The sequence below is a fragment of the Papio anubis genome, chromosome 12 (genome assembly GCF_008728515.1).
Source record: "Papio anubis isolate 15944 chromosome 12, Panubis1.0, whole genome shotgun sequence".
Lineage (NCBI taxonomy): Eukaryota > Metazoa > Chordata > Mammalia > Primates > Cercopithecidae > Papio > Papio anubis.
In genome coordinates this window covers 63,535,501-63,549,718 of record NC_044987.1, presented here as the reverse complement: position 1 = coordinate 63,549,718, position 14,218 = coordinate 63,535,501, and positions in this window count along the sequence as shown.

The following is a 14,218-nucleotide window of genomic DNA, read 5'->3' as shown; positions in this document are numbered from 1 at the left end:
GAGATATCTGCACTTCCATGTTCATTGCAGAATTAATTACAATAGCCAACACATGGAAACAACCTAAATATCCATCAACAAATGAATGGATAAAGAAAGCACAAGACATGCATGTCATAGAATACTATTCAACCTTAAAAGTAGTAATATTCTGACACATGCTACAACATGGATGAACCTGAAATGAAATACTTCATGATTCCACTTATATTGGAAGTATCCCTTAACCAAACTCATAGAAACAGAAAGTCGAATAGTGATTGCAACAGACACAGGGAGAGGGAAAAATGGGGGAGATGCTGTTAAACAGGTGTAAAGTTTCAGTTACTAAAGAAGAATTAGTTCCAGAGATCTGATATACAACATTTTACTTATAGTTAACAATACTGTATTGTGTGATTAAAAGTTTGAGTAAATCTCATGTTAAGTGTTCTTTTTTTTCTTTTCTTTCTTTTTTTTTTACAGGGTCTTGCTCTGTTGCCCAGGGTGGAGTACAGTGGTGCAATCACTGCTCACTGCAGCCTCAAACTTTCAGGCTCCAGTGATCCTTCCACCTCAGCCTGCCAAGTAAAGTACCTGTAAAGTAGCTGAGACTACAGGCACACACCATCATGCCTGGATAATTTTTTTTAAATTTTTTGTAGAGATGGGGTTTCACCATGTTGCCCAGGCTGGTCTTGAACTATTGAACTCAAGGAATACACCTGCCTTGGCCTCCAAAGTGCTGGGATTACAAGTGTGATTTTATCACAATAAAAATAAATAGAATAGCTATATTGTAAACAGCAAAAATAAAACATAAAAGAAAAACCCAACAGAGTAAGTACTCAGCTATATTTCTAATAAAATTAGTGGTAATGTATTTAATGTCTCCTAAGTGCCAAATAATTTACTTCGCTGAATCTCTGAGTCCCTCTTTCCACTGCACACAGCTCATAGCATCTTTCTTCAACTCCTACAATCAAAGGGAAACATAATAGGATTCTTGTAACAGAGGGAACTCTATTAGCAAACATGGGTCCAAGAACAGCTTTTTTTTTCTTTTTTCTTTTTTCTTTTTTTTTTTTTTTTTTTAGACAGAGTCTTGCTCTGTCTCTAGGCTGGAGTGCAATGGCACAATCACCTCCTCCTCCCAGGTTCAAGCGATTCTCCTGCCTCAGCCTCCCGAGTAGCTGGGACTACAGGCGCCCATCACCACACGCAGCTAATTTTTTGTATTTTAGTAGAGACGGGGGTTTCACCATGTTGGCCAGGATGGTCTCGATCTCCTGACCTCATGATCCGCCCACCTCAGCCTCCCAAAGTGTTGGGATTACAGGTGTGAGCCACTGCGCCCAGCCAAGAATAGCTTTTTAAAAAAATTCTATGATTCTTAAACCAGTCTTGAGTTGTCCTGCACTAAAACTAACAAGCAAATATTAAACTCTTCTTAAACAGATCTCTTTAAGTGTCTCTTTCTCCCCTACTGAGAATTCTTCCATGACAGGGCCTATAACTTAAACATCCCTGTCACCAGACTACCAGGAACATCGAAATAGCCCTCATGACAATGCTTCACATTCATTACTATCACAACACCATTATTGGGTATTAATAACTCCCTTTTATGGATGAGAAAGCAGGGTAAGATGAGATAATCGAGTCTCAGAGGAACCATATGACGTTCTCAAATTCATCCAACAAGCCAATGGCAGATTCAGGAATTGAGCTCTGTTCTTACTCCAAACGCCATGCTCTCGCAAACTCTTTATTTAATTTTTTTTTTTTTTTTCGTATTTTTTTTTTTTTTTTACTGTGGAATGAACAAACACATGCTGATGACTGTACTCTATATTTGGAATAACTATTTTGAATGCTACAACAATATTTTTGAGTTGACATAATGTATGAAAATATACTACTGAGTTCATGCTCACTAATTTACTCTGAACACTTCTGTGTTGACTTCATATACTATCTGAAGGTTATACAGTACCTGATCTACTTATAAATGTCTTCAGTGCACCACAACACTGACCTTGTGTGCAGAAGAATTCTGGGGTCTGGAAGGTGAGGTTATTTGATCCTGCCCCCTGCTATTTGAAGGATCATCCCACACAGCAGAGAATCTATTAACACAAAGCAAGTGAGAGTTGTCTCAACATCACTAACTTGCAGAAAGGTTCTGTACTACTACAGCTGCAGAATCAGCCCCTGATCAGCCCTGCCCCTTGACAAAGAGGTCCTCTTCTGCCAGGAGAAAACATAGGGAGAAAATTCAGGAATAGGAGAACTACCAGATTTGAGAGAAAGAGCCTTTATAAGGAGCCTAGAAGTCACCTGGTGAGAGTCATTTACCCAACAGAAAAACAAATTCCTAGGTGAGAACCCCATAGAGCTGTGTTCTGCTAACCCTTTGTGCTCCAAATAACAAATTGTAAAAGGCAACATATTTTCAGTCTGTCTTCACTCTTTCTTCCCCAAAAGATAATTCTACAGATGAACTGCAATTTCAGGTCTCATTCAAGAGCAATTTGAACCCTAAATAGCTGTGGGACCAGTGTACATAGAGCCAGAGTAAAGAAGTGGTGGTGTTAACGGATCATTAACAGCTGAGTTTGCTCAGCTGCCATTTGCCAATTTCACAGCAATCATAAGACATGGAACCCAAATAGGAAAGGGGTTGCTGAGTTACTACATTCACTGAAGGTAGTGCAGTGGTTTTCTGATTGAGGGCCCAAGCCCTCCCCTGAATTTCCTGGGAGTTGTTGCTAACCTGTGCATAGTCACAGAAAATGACAACTTAAGAGGAAGTGACTAAAGGAAGACTACAAAACTTTATGAGTCCCTTGTGTGTCCCTTGCTAGCTTACAGAGATACTAGGCTGCTCTAACTGTCCTAAAACTGCTACCAGTATGTTTACCACTGTGGTGGAGAATTAACCATGTTTGACAGACAGCTTCTATTTAAGCCGTGAACGCTCATAAATGACTTTCAGCTTTTTCATTAATATAGTGTTTCACAATTAATGGTGAGCTTGGAAGGTTGGTAAGTTTCAAGGACAACTATTTAAACATGTTTCTTGGTATAAGAGGCTGTATCAAGAGGACATTACCTTGCAAAGGCCTGCTATATGGAAGAAGAGGACGTGGTAACTATTCCCATTAGAGTTGCTACAGAGCAGATACCTGTTTAATTTTTTTCTTCTTCTTATGTTACAAGATGCTAGATCTCTAGGAAAATCTGGAAAGACGCATTTTTTCCCAGAAGTTCACAAAGAACCTGAGAAAATATGCTCTCTTTTTAGGTATCTTCTGGACTAATTGAAACACAATCTTCCCCCAGAAATACTTCAGCGGGTTGGGGAGAAATCTTAACAGTCCCAGATAAATGTGCAACATAATGTGTGAGACTCCGTGGGAAAAAATGCACAATTTAAATAGAAGCTTTCAAGATACAGAAGCAAAAACAGATGTCCAGGCTGTTACAGGGAAATAAATGTGAAAATTTTACTATCCATGCTAGGAATTCCAGTCTGAGGAGCACTGGTTCATGCTCACAGACACATGTGCAGGCTGATCTTCTACACACAGCTGCAGAAAATGGGACACAGAAGAACTTCAGGCTCTTTTTTAGTGCAAACTCCAGACATTTAAACCATTCACCAGCCATGGCCTAACAATCAGTGGTTACAAGAAGGGCATAATGATCAACATTCATTTTGACTAGTTGTATATTCTAATTGTACTGTCCCAGGACTTAAGTATGTTAAACACTTGCCTACACCCACCTGTCCATTAAGAGTCAATATAGATCATGACCATCCTGGCTAACACAGTGAAACCCCATCTCTACTAAAAAAAATACAAAAAAATTAGCCAGGCGTGGTGGCGGGTGCCTGTAGTCCCAGCTACTAAACAGGCTGAGGCAGAAGAAGGGCATGAATCCGGGAGGTGGAGCTTGCAGTGAGCCGAGATCGCACCACTGTACTCCAGCCTGGGCGACAGAGCGAGACTCCATCTCAAAAAAAAAAAAAAAAAAAATTAAAATAAAAAAAAAAAGAGTCAACATAGCATTGGTTCAACTGAAAGTATTTGGAACAAGACAACCTTGGACCAAAGCTCAGTTCTGTCACCAATCGTGTGACCTTAGGCTAACTGTGTAACTACATCACCTCTGTTTTTGGCTTTCAGTTTGGAGAAAATAGTTATACTGCTTTATAAGTCTATTTTGTAAAATAAGGTAACCCAGTATTGATCCATAAAAAGGTCTTAGCACAGTACACTTTGCACTCACTCACTCAAAATGTGTTATTAATCATTATAATTATTTATTTTTATTATTTATGATTACTAGTTTTCATTAAAATGGCAATTTTATTAAATTATCATTTAGCGCCTAGTATGTGTCAGATACTGTGTTCCAATGTTGAGATGAAAAGGTGTAGTATCTACTCTCAAGGAACTCATATATATGACAGATAGATAGACAACCATTATAACACAAATCTGGTCAGGACATTACCCTGCTTTCAATTCTTTGGCTTCCCAGGTCCTCAGAAATCTGGCCTTGCGACCCCTTGAGGTGGAGAAACATTCATTTCTACTCTTTCTCCTTCAGTCACACAGAACTCATTTTCAGTTTCCTAAACATGGCATGGTTTGGCTCAGGTCTGAGCCTTCTTTCATTCTATTCTCTGAGGCAGTATTATGATGTTTACTGATTCCTCAACTCTGTTTCAAATATAATTCAAAACAGTTTTATTTTTTATTTATATTAAAATTAAAATAGCTTTTTATCCTAGATTTTCTGATTTGCAGATCGTGGATAAACTAATGGAAGCTTAACTCTGTAGCGTTTTTTATCCTTTTTTAATTTTTCTTTTTAGTTTCCCTACTTTGCAGTGCCCTAATTTGGTCCTCAGTCCGCCAAGCAGATGAAACACCACAGCTGTTGACTGTGCCTGGAATATTTCCTTAACCTTCTGTCATCCCCTCACCCTACTCTACTCTCCTGCCCTCATTACTAGCTCCCCTGACAAAACCCTTTTCACTCACTCAGATCTCATATTATCGATTACATTTGGTTAGCCTCCCTTGATCACACGGGCTAAATTGTCCCAGCACCTAGGTGATCTATACCAGCACTTCACAAATATGAACAGCACATTAATGCTCTAGGTATCTTGCAAAAGTGCAGGTTCTAATTCAGAAGATCTAATTTTCTTTTCATTTCCAACAAGTTTCCAGGCGATGCTAACATTATTGGTCCTTCAATAGCAAAGATCTCTGTGAATACCACTTATAGAGTAATTATAACACAGTATTTTAATTTCCCATTTACTTATTTGTATCCCCCACTAGACTTCAAACTGTGTAATATTTGGGGTGATATCTATTGTGTTCACTGTTACACCCTCAGGATCTTGTTCAATGCCAGATATATGTAGATTATACGATATTTCTTTTAATAAATGAATTAAGAACTATAATGAAGGCATGTGCAACAAGATATAGTGGGAGCAGAGAGGAATGGAATAAATAGGAATATTAGGAATAGCCAGAAGTTCACAGGGAGAGGTAAGGGTGAGTGACATTTCTATACACACCAAAATTGAATGGTGAGTGTTGGCCATATAAACATGGTAGGAAAACTGCTAAATCCAACGTGGCTGGATCCAGGAAAAGACGTGAATGAGACTTTTATCAGACCGTGGAGGGCTAGTAGGTGATATGGAGTTTTAATAACTTTTCTAAACAGCAGTATAAACAAAATGGTTTTTGACATAGTGTCTTAATCTATTTCCTCGTGCTCTAACACAATACCAAATACTAGGTAATTTATGAAGGAAAGAAGTATATTTAGCTCACAGTTCTGGAGGCTAGGAAATTCAAAAGCACGGTGCCAGCATCTGGAGAGAGGTTTTGTGCTGTCATTACATAGTGGAGGGCATCACATGGCAAAAGGGCAAGGGCATGTGTGTCAGCCCAGATCTCTTTTTCTTGTTATAAATCCACCAGTCCCATCATGATGACCTTATCTAATCCTACTTATCTCCCAAAGGTTTCATATCTAATCAAGATATGAATTTGGGAATTAAATTTCCAACATGGGACACATATTCAAACAGTAACATGCAGCAACCCGTTTTTGTTGCTGTTGTTATCGTTTGTTCTCTTTTAAGTTTATTTCTACAATTTCAATACATTAACCTTGTATTACCTGGTTTGCCTCTGACCTCTTGCTCCTGTATCAAATTCTGTTTCTTTTATATCCTAAACTGTTTGCTCCTTGTACTAGTCTTAGCCCTGAAACTTGTTTTTCTATTTCCTGATCAAGCATGACCATCCACTTGAGCTGCTATATGCACAAATTTTAAAGGTTGCATAACATCCCAGGACTGGGTATAAATGCTTTATATATTCTGCATCATTGAGAATTTTTATCTATATTTTTACCACTGTAAATAATGGGGCAATAAATTTTCCTGTACATAAAATACGTGCATTTCTGATATCTTCCTTTCAATAAAGTTTTAGAAATGGAATATTATGGACATTTTAGGACAATAAAATATACTGGAAAATCTGCTTCCAGAAAGTTCATGCAAACATTGTAAAACAATGCCTAGTCCACTGTAACACAGCAACACAACACTGTGTATTATGTGTTTTAAAAAACATTTGCTGATTTGATAGGCAAGAATATTTTACTGTTTACTGTAGTAAAATGTTGACAGTCAATAAATGAGACTTATTTCAAGTTCCTAGTGCAGAGTTTTCCTGTCTCCAATTTGGTACTTCCCATTTGGATTACCAAGTTTCAGAAACATTAGTATGAAGTCAAATGACATCACAGACTATGATATGTTTCCTGGATTCAATGGTGTTAATATTAATGTACCAACAAGGTGTGTTGCTATGTAATTTCATGGAGGAACATTGAACTGGAATTTTCAGAAAGTTTAATTAAATTACCAACTACTGTTCTGCTAGGCTGGCATGAGAATAGGGCAGTGAGAAGAGTCATATTTTGAAGTATGTGTACCAGTGTGTGTATTGGTGCTTTGACCAGTATGCACACTAGTTTCATTTTCATGTACTAAGCTCTGGCACAAAATTTACATGATACCACTATAGTAACTTTATTTTTCTTATAAGAGTAACATTCTTTCAACCATAAGAATAAAAATATGTGACTATTCCAAAACAGTTTCTGAGACTAATGGGAAAAGAGTCACAGCCCTAGAATTTGCCCAACTTGGTAGGCAAAGTGTTTTCAAAGGTCTCAAGAAATTTACTGTGAGGAAACACAACAATAAAAAACCTTTATGTGCAAGGTATAAGCATGCACAAGTGACAACCTGTTAACATTCGGTTTGGCGCATCAGCATGCATGAAGGCTTTTGGGTGTAGACGACTCAAATTGAAAGTAGTGGTGGATGGATGGTCATGTGAAGGCTTGAGTTTTGAAAACTGAAAGGGTGTCAGATAGCCCAGGCTTTGAATACTGGTTGTGCCATTTATGACTGAGAAACCTAACTAAGTTACTTAAACTCTAACTTTTGGTTTAAACATAGTTTAAGACATAAATCAAACTAATAATGGATTCTTCTACCGAATTTATTATTGCAGAGTTGTGTAAGTCAAAAGTTGACATGGATCTCACTGAGCTAAAATCAAGGAATCATCAGGCTGCATTTCTTTATAGAGGGGATAGGGAAACAACAATTATCTTATTTTCTCCTTTTGGAGGCTTCCCACATTCCTTGGCTTGTGGCCTCCTTCTGCCATCTTCGAAGCCAGCAACAGTGGATCAAATCCTTCTCATGCTGCCATCTCTTTCATTCTCCACTTTTAAAGACTCATGTGAATATATTGGGTCCACCCAGCTAATCCATCTAATCTCGCCATCTCAAGTTATTTAACTTTAATCACATCTGCAAAGTCCCTTTACAATGTAAGGTGACATATTCACAGATTCCAGGCATTGAGACATAGATATCTTTGGGGGCCATTATCCTGCCTATCGCAAACACTTGGCATAGTATCGTGGATGTAGAATGCATAATAAAATATTATTGTTCTTGTTATTTATTGTTTTTATTACACTATGAAGAAGAAAATCACTCAGGCTATCACATTTTCAGTAGTGAAACAGACTTGATAGTGGGGAGGATATAATATCGGAAGCAGGGAGAATGGTTAGGAAACTACTGAAATTACTCAAGTGAGAGATAATTGTGACTTAAATAAAGGTGACATTTCTGGAGATGATAAAGAGTGATCAATTTCTGGTTGTATTTTTCAAAGAGATTGACAAAATTTACTGATGGATTAAATGCAGGATGTAAGAGACAGAAACCGAGAATGAATCCAAGCCCCACATGCCCAAAGAGTGGTCCAAAATTAGTGGGAATATCTAAGGATTTAAAGAGGCCATTAAGTAGACAAGATGGACAACTTATAGCAATCTATGCATTCTATTTATTAAAGACTAATGAGAGCAATAGTAACCTGACAGAAGGTGACATCAATCACCCATCTACCCACAATTTTTCTTGATATAATACAAGATTTTCAAAATTTGACTACAAGTAGGGAGAACCCCAAATTATTGTGACTAATTCTCTTCAACCTGGTAGGTTGGGACTTCAAAATATAAAACAGGTCAAAATTACAAAAAATAAATGAAACTGTATTTTATGCACAACTAAGTTGTGAACTAAGACTTTTACCTACCGTATTCACCAAACATTTGGTTCATGCCTCTAGGATAACCTTATCATTGGTTAACATGTAATTATTGGTTAACCTATCTTCTACACTAAAATCCTAAACAGTAAGAATTATGGTGTATTCTTAAAAAAAACTCTATCACTGAGCATAATGTTTAGAATATGGGACATTCTTATGAAATATTTACTGGATATATGTATGGATGAGTAAATGAATTATTTTTTATCTATAAGAGAAAGACTGCTGCTGCAAAGAACCACAAGCAGACTAATGAAACCATGCTGCTGTGAATAATAATAGATACTGAGGAGTTAAGGGCTGGAGTTGGACTCTCACTCATAATAGGAGATGCCATTTAGCAATTTGATACAATATTTTGTCTTTTAAAATCTCCTTCAGAGTGACTGCTAGTGATTATGAGGTTCCTTTTAAGGGTAATGAAAATGTTCTAAAATTGAATTGCAATGATGTTTTTTGCACAGTTCTGTGACTTTACTAAAAACAATTGAATCATACACTATAAATGGGTGAATTTTATAGTATGTGAATTATATATCAATAAAGCTGTTAAATAAAAAAGCTTTTGAGTAAATGACACATGAACAAAAAGTTACATCAGCCCATAAAGCACATAGCCACCATAAGTAATTGCATAATGAAACGGATATAAAAGGACTATATGAGGCAAAAGAAGTCTTCTGGGAATCTCCACACCCTGAAGACACAGTGAGTTAGTAGCACCACCACCAGGAACTGGCCTCTCAGCTCTGTGCCTGTCTCCAATCAGGCTGGAATAAGTCTCCTCATATTTGAAAGCTTGGCCCTCCCCTGGAATCTAAAGCCTCTCAGCCTTCTGAGTCAGCCTGAAAGGAACAGGCCGGACTGCTGTATGGGCTCTGTAAGTAAAACTGTTTTGTTCAATGAAAATGCTTGACTCTAGATGAATTGGACTTTCTCACCCACAGGGAATAATTTCTTCACAATGTGCAGAATTAGATTAGATGTTGGGATGGTGGGCTGAGGAGGATGGTAGAATTTGCAGAATTATTTATTCTCAGGAAATAGGTAGAGAATGGGTATTTTGTTCTGCCTGATACAGGTTGGATAACTTGTTTTTCGTCAAATGGTTTAATTAGTGTGCTAATATATTTATCACAGTCAGTGAATCTCATTTCTATGCCCAATAGCTATTACTAAAAATGAAAAATTACCAATTTCGAGCACGTTGCATGCCAGCTACTGGTATTAGACACAGTGCATACCCTGTCTTATAGATGAAGAAACTGGATCACAGAAAGTTTGTATTATTTGTAGATTTCAGTAAAACAATTGTTTTTGAGAGCATGAGCTTTGGAATTAAAAACACCTGGGTTAAAAATTCAGCTCTGACTTTCACTAGTTGTGTGTGATTTCAAATATGTTTCAGAACTTCTGATACTCAGTGTCTTTACCAGAAAAATTAATTTAAAGTGAATCTAATAATACTTGTCGCATGACGATATAGTAAGAATTAAAATAATGCTTATAAAGCACTGAGGACAATAATGTTCACAAAACAAGTGTCCAGTAAATGGTAGCTATTTCTATGAGTAATATTTTTATTAATGGTGTAGATGGTCTCAAAACTAGTTAGTGTTTGAGCAATATTTTTATTAATGGTGTAGATGGTCTCAAAACTAGTTAGTGTTTGAGCTAGAATCTGAACCCAGGTCAGTTACACACGATAGCCATACCATTGCCAATAGCATGGAGAATACTGATGACACTATACGGTCTAGTTCAGCAGATTAAGAGAGCCACAAGCTATAGCTTATAATAGTGCAGTGAAAGAAGAGTATCATCATAATCTGAGTAGGCAGGAAAGTTAGTTGAGAGAATATACCTTATTTCTGAAGAGAGAAAATGAAGGTATGTATGAATTGCAGAGGATGGGTCGGAAAGATTTGAGAGTGAAAGCAGCACAAAAGAGAAGCTTGGGAGAAATTTAGTGCCTCCTTCTAAGAATATTCATTAGTCCCCCTCTAGTCTTGGATATAAACGCTTAAGATTTTTTCAATGTAAGAAAAACACAATGAAATAATAGCTTCAAATACCCACTACTAACAATTGCTTGGCCTTCTTATATAGACCTCCCGAGGTTCTCATTTTTTGCATTTCAGGAGTAGAATCAATTAAAAACTAATCTTTATATGTAAGGGATGAGAGAGAGAAAGACGAGGGTGTGTGTGTGCACACATGTGTGTGCATATGGTGGGTAGTAATTTTAATTCAGTGATTTGCTAGAGTTCGATGCCATTTGCTGATAAATGAAGCAGGAGGAAGAGCCAAGTTTGGAAGGGAGGAGAGAATGAGTTCTATTTGTCTCATACAGAGGTTGAAGTAACTGAGTGATGATGGGTGAAGATGTCCCTCAGGGGTTGCCATAGTATTTTATTTACCTTTTATTCACCACGTGAAGCATGGAGCTTTGTTCTCCAAAGTGCTATCAATTATGTTTCTAAATTACAGGTTTGATTGCTTCACTATATTTTCACATTTCATTACTACCTTTACACTTAAAACCAGAAACTTTGCCACAGCATTAAAGATTCTGCTAACTTTTAAAACATAGAACTCTGGAGATGCCATAATTAGATTGCAGATTTATGAGTCTTCTGGATATAAGTGCTATTTAAAGCCATGAGAATAACCAAGATATCTCAAGGAGAGCATAAGAAAAGCAAGGAAAGAAGAGATACTTCTTGGGAGAAAAGCAGACTCCTCTAGAATCCCACAATTTATAAGGTAGAGAACAAAACCATTGTTTGACAAACAGAAAAAAAGAAAAAAAAAACACCTCACAGAATAACCATCATTGAAGCTAATGAAGGAGAAAGTTTCAAGGAGGAGGAGGTAAACATTGCCGAAAGTTGAGATGAGGGAGAGAAAAACAAATCTGAGATTAAACTTTTGGACTTGGCATGTAGAAAATCACGGGTGACATCATTTGGAGGATTTTCAGAGTCATTAGGGAAAGAATTCAGATTGTTACTGAAGGTGAAGGAATAATAAACAAAAGCGGATTGTTCTCCAAAGGAATTTTTATCCTTATAAAAGATACAGCAGGAAATTGAGAAAGAAACAGGGTTTATGTCTTGTATCCCTCACTATCACTATCAAAGCACAAGGCTAATTATGAAAACTATTCAATATATCCTGGTTGAAATGAATGGTTTGGAAATATCTATATAAAACTGTGGGAAGCTTTTATTGTTGAGTTAGAGTAAAACTTGAGTATTGCAGACTGCAAAAAAGCAACCAATGGTACTAAACAAGATACTAAAGAGGGAAAGGAATTTTGTTGGCATTAAATGAGAAGAGATGGAAAATGATTTATTTATTAAAAGCAAAGCTCCTTGCTTCCAGTGGTCAATAAAAGGTGAATAAAATGTTTAGAAATGTCTGGCTCTTGATGCTCTGCAAAAATTTAAGTTCATTACACTTTCCACGAAATTCAAGATTTTCATGATTTGACCTCTGGTGCTTTCTCTAGCTTCATTTAGCCTCACATTTAAGACTTCGATACACCCCTTCTCTTGTAGTTATCCAACAAACTGCCTTATGTTATTCTTTCATTCATGTCTCTCCTCATGTTATCAATGGCACTGCAAAAGCACACTTCTCCTGTTTTTCATCTTTATAAACTCACATCTACCCATCAAAACTTCACACAGTTATAAGTCGTACAGTCTGTTAAAATTCTTGGAACTGGCTCTTCTTGACACAAACAGACACATTCATGTATGCACACACTCCAAATCTGCCACTCCACACTATTATCTCTTCTGTCTTATCTGTTAGATACAACCTATCCTTATACACTCTACAACTAGTAGCATTTATCTGTTTGTCTGTTTGTCTCTGACACTGCTGATATACACTGTCTGGCATGTAGTGGATATTTAAAATTAGTCATTTTTTATTTTCAGTAAGAGTCCCTAGACTCTTGACACAGCAAACTCGGCTCCCTGTATATGTATACATATAGTTCAGTTCAGTTTGAACTGAACCAAGTGTTCATGGTTGATAGTCAGGAGCTAAAGTGGAGTTATTGGCTGTGGAAAAGAATAAGGTACCCTCTTGTCTCTGAGCCCAGAGTGAATGTAGGAAGGGTGCAAGAAGATATGGTTGTAGAGTGATGGAAAGGAGAGAAATCATTTCTTTTTTGCTGGGCCCAACACAGATCAGGTCAAACTATATACACTATGGTTTTCTTTTGTTTTGTTTATGATCTCTCAGCAAGAAGGAGGAAAAAACTGCCAAGAAGAATGAAAATAGGCAATGAATAAATTGTTGAAATGAAGTAATGGGAACCGTGAAGAAGTTAGGATGAAAGAGAAATTATTCAAATAGCAATTTAATTTTTTAAAGTGGTTACATAAAATTTCCTACAACACAATGACAAAAATTACAACTCAGACATTGCATGGGAATTAAAAATCATGAAAGCCTGAATTAATTGACATAAATGAAGCCCCTCTGTACTTTCATAACCATTTGTATTATTCATCAATGTATATGAGATATTGAAGTTACTGAACAATGGTTCTGCTCTCTCTCTCTCTCACTGGATTATAAACTCTGTAAGAGGGGTTTTATTTGTGTTGTCCTTTAGCTTCTAACATAGCACTATGTAAGATCCAGATACTCAGTTAATGTCCCTGAGAGAGTAAAACAAGATCAAGAGAAGAAGTGTTACAAGTGCATTACTGCTCAACACTTCTACACAGGCCATTCTGAAAGCCTGGGAATTCTTCATCTCAACTTATATAAAACGCAGAAATCTTTCAAGCACTGGTTTTTCTAGAAAGCCTTCTCCAAATTCGACAAACCACTGAATGCTCTCTTTCTGTTAATTCCGTTTTAGTGTGTTTTGGTTTATAAAAATTATTTTATCGTATTTCTAGTTGACAAATAATATGGTATATATTTGTGGGGTAAAATGTGATGTTGTAATACATGTATGCATTGAGGAATGATCAAATCAGGCTAATTATCATATCCATCACCTCAAATATTTATCATTTCTTTGTGGTGAGAACATTTAAAATTCTCTCTTTTTGTTTTCTTGGAAATATACTATACATTAACTATAAGTCTTATTTCTCTAAGAGGTTTGATCATACATTTTAGATATTTTCATCACTCTCCCGATGACACGTTATTCCAGAATCTAAAGCTATAGTTTCATTATTTGGCCAAATCATGTAACCTAAAATTTCTTATTGTTCCTCTAGTTTTCTGTTAATTTTAGTTAAATCCCTACCCTTTTTTTCACTAAGACTTCTTTCGGTGATCCTTGAGGTGGCACTTCATCAGGGTGAATGTGTGAGTCTGGATACGTTGAGGTTCCTCTCCATCCTCTCTTTTATCAACACTTACTGTCAGCCACCCAGCACCCTTTCTTTTCCCCCGAAGAATAGTTACCCTGCAACTAGCTATCTCTCATTAATTGAGCCCTC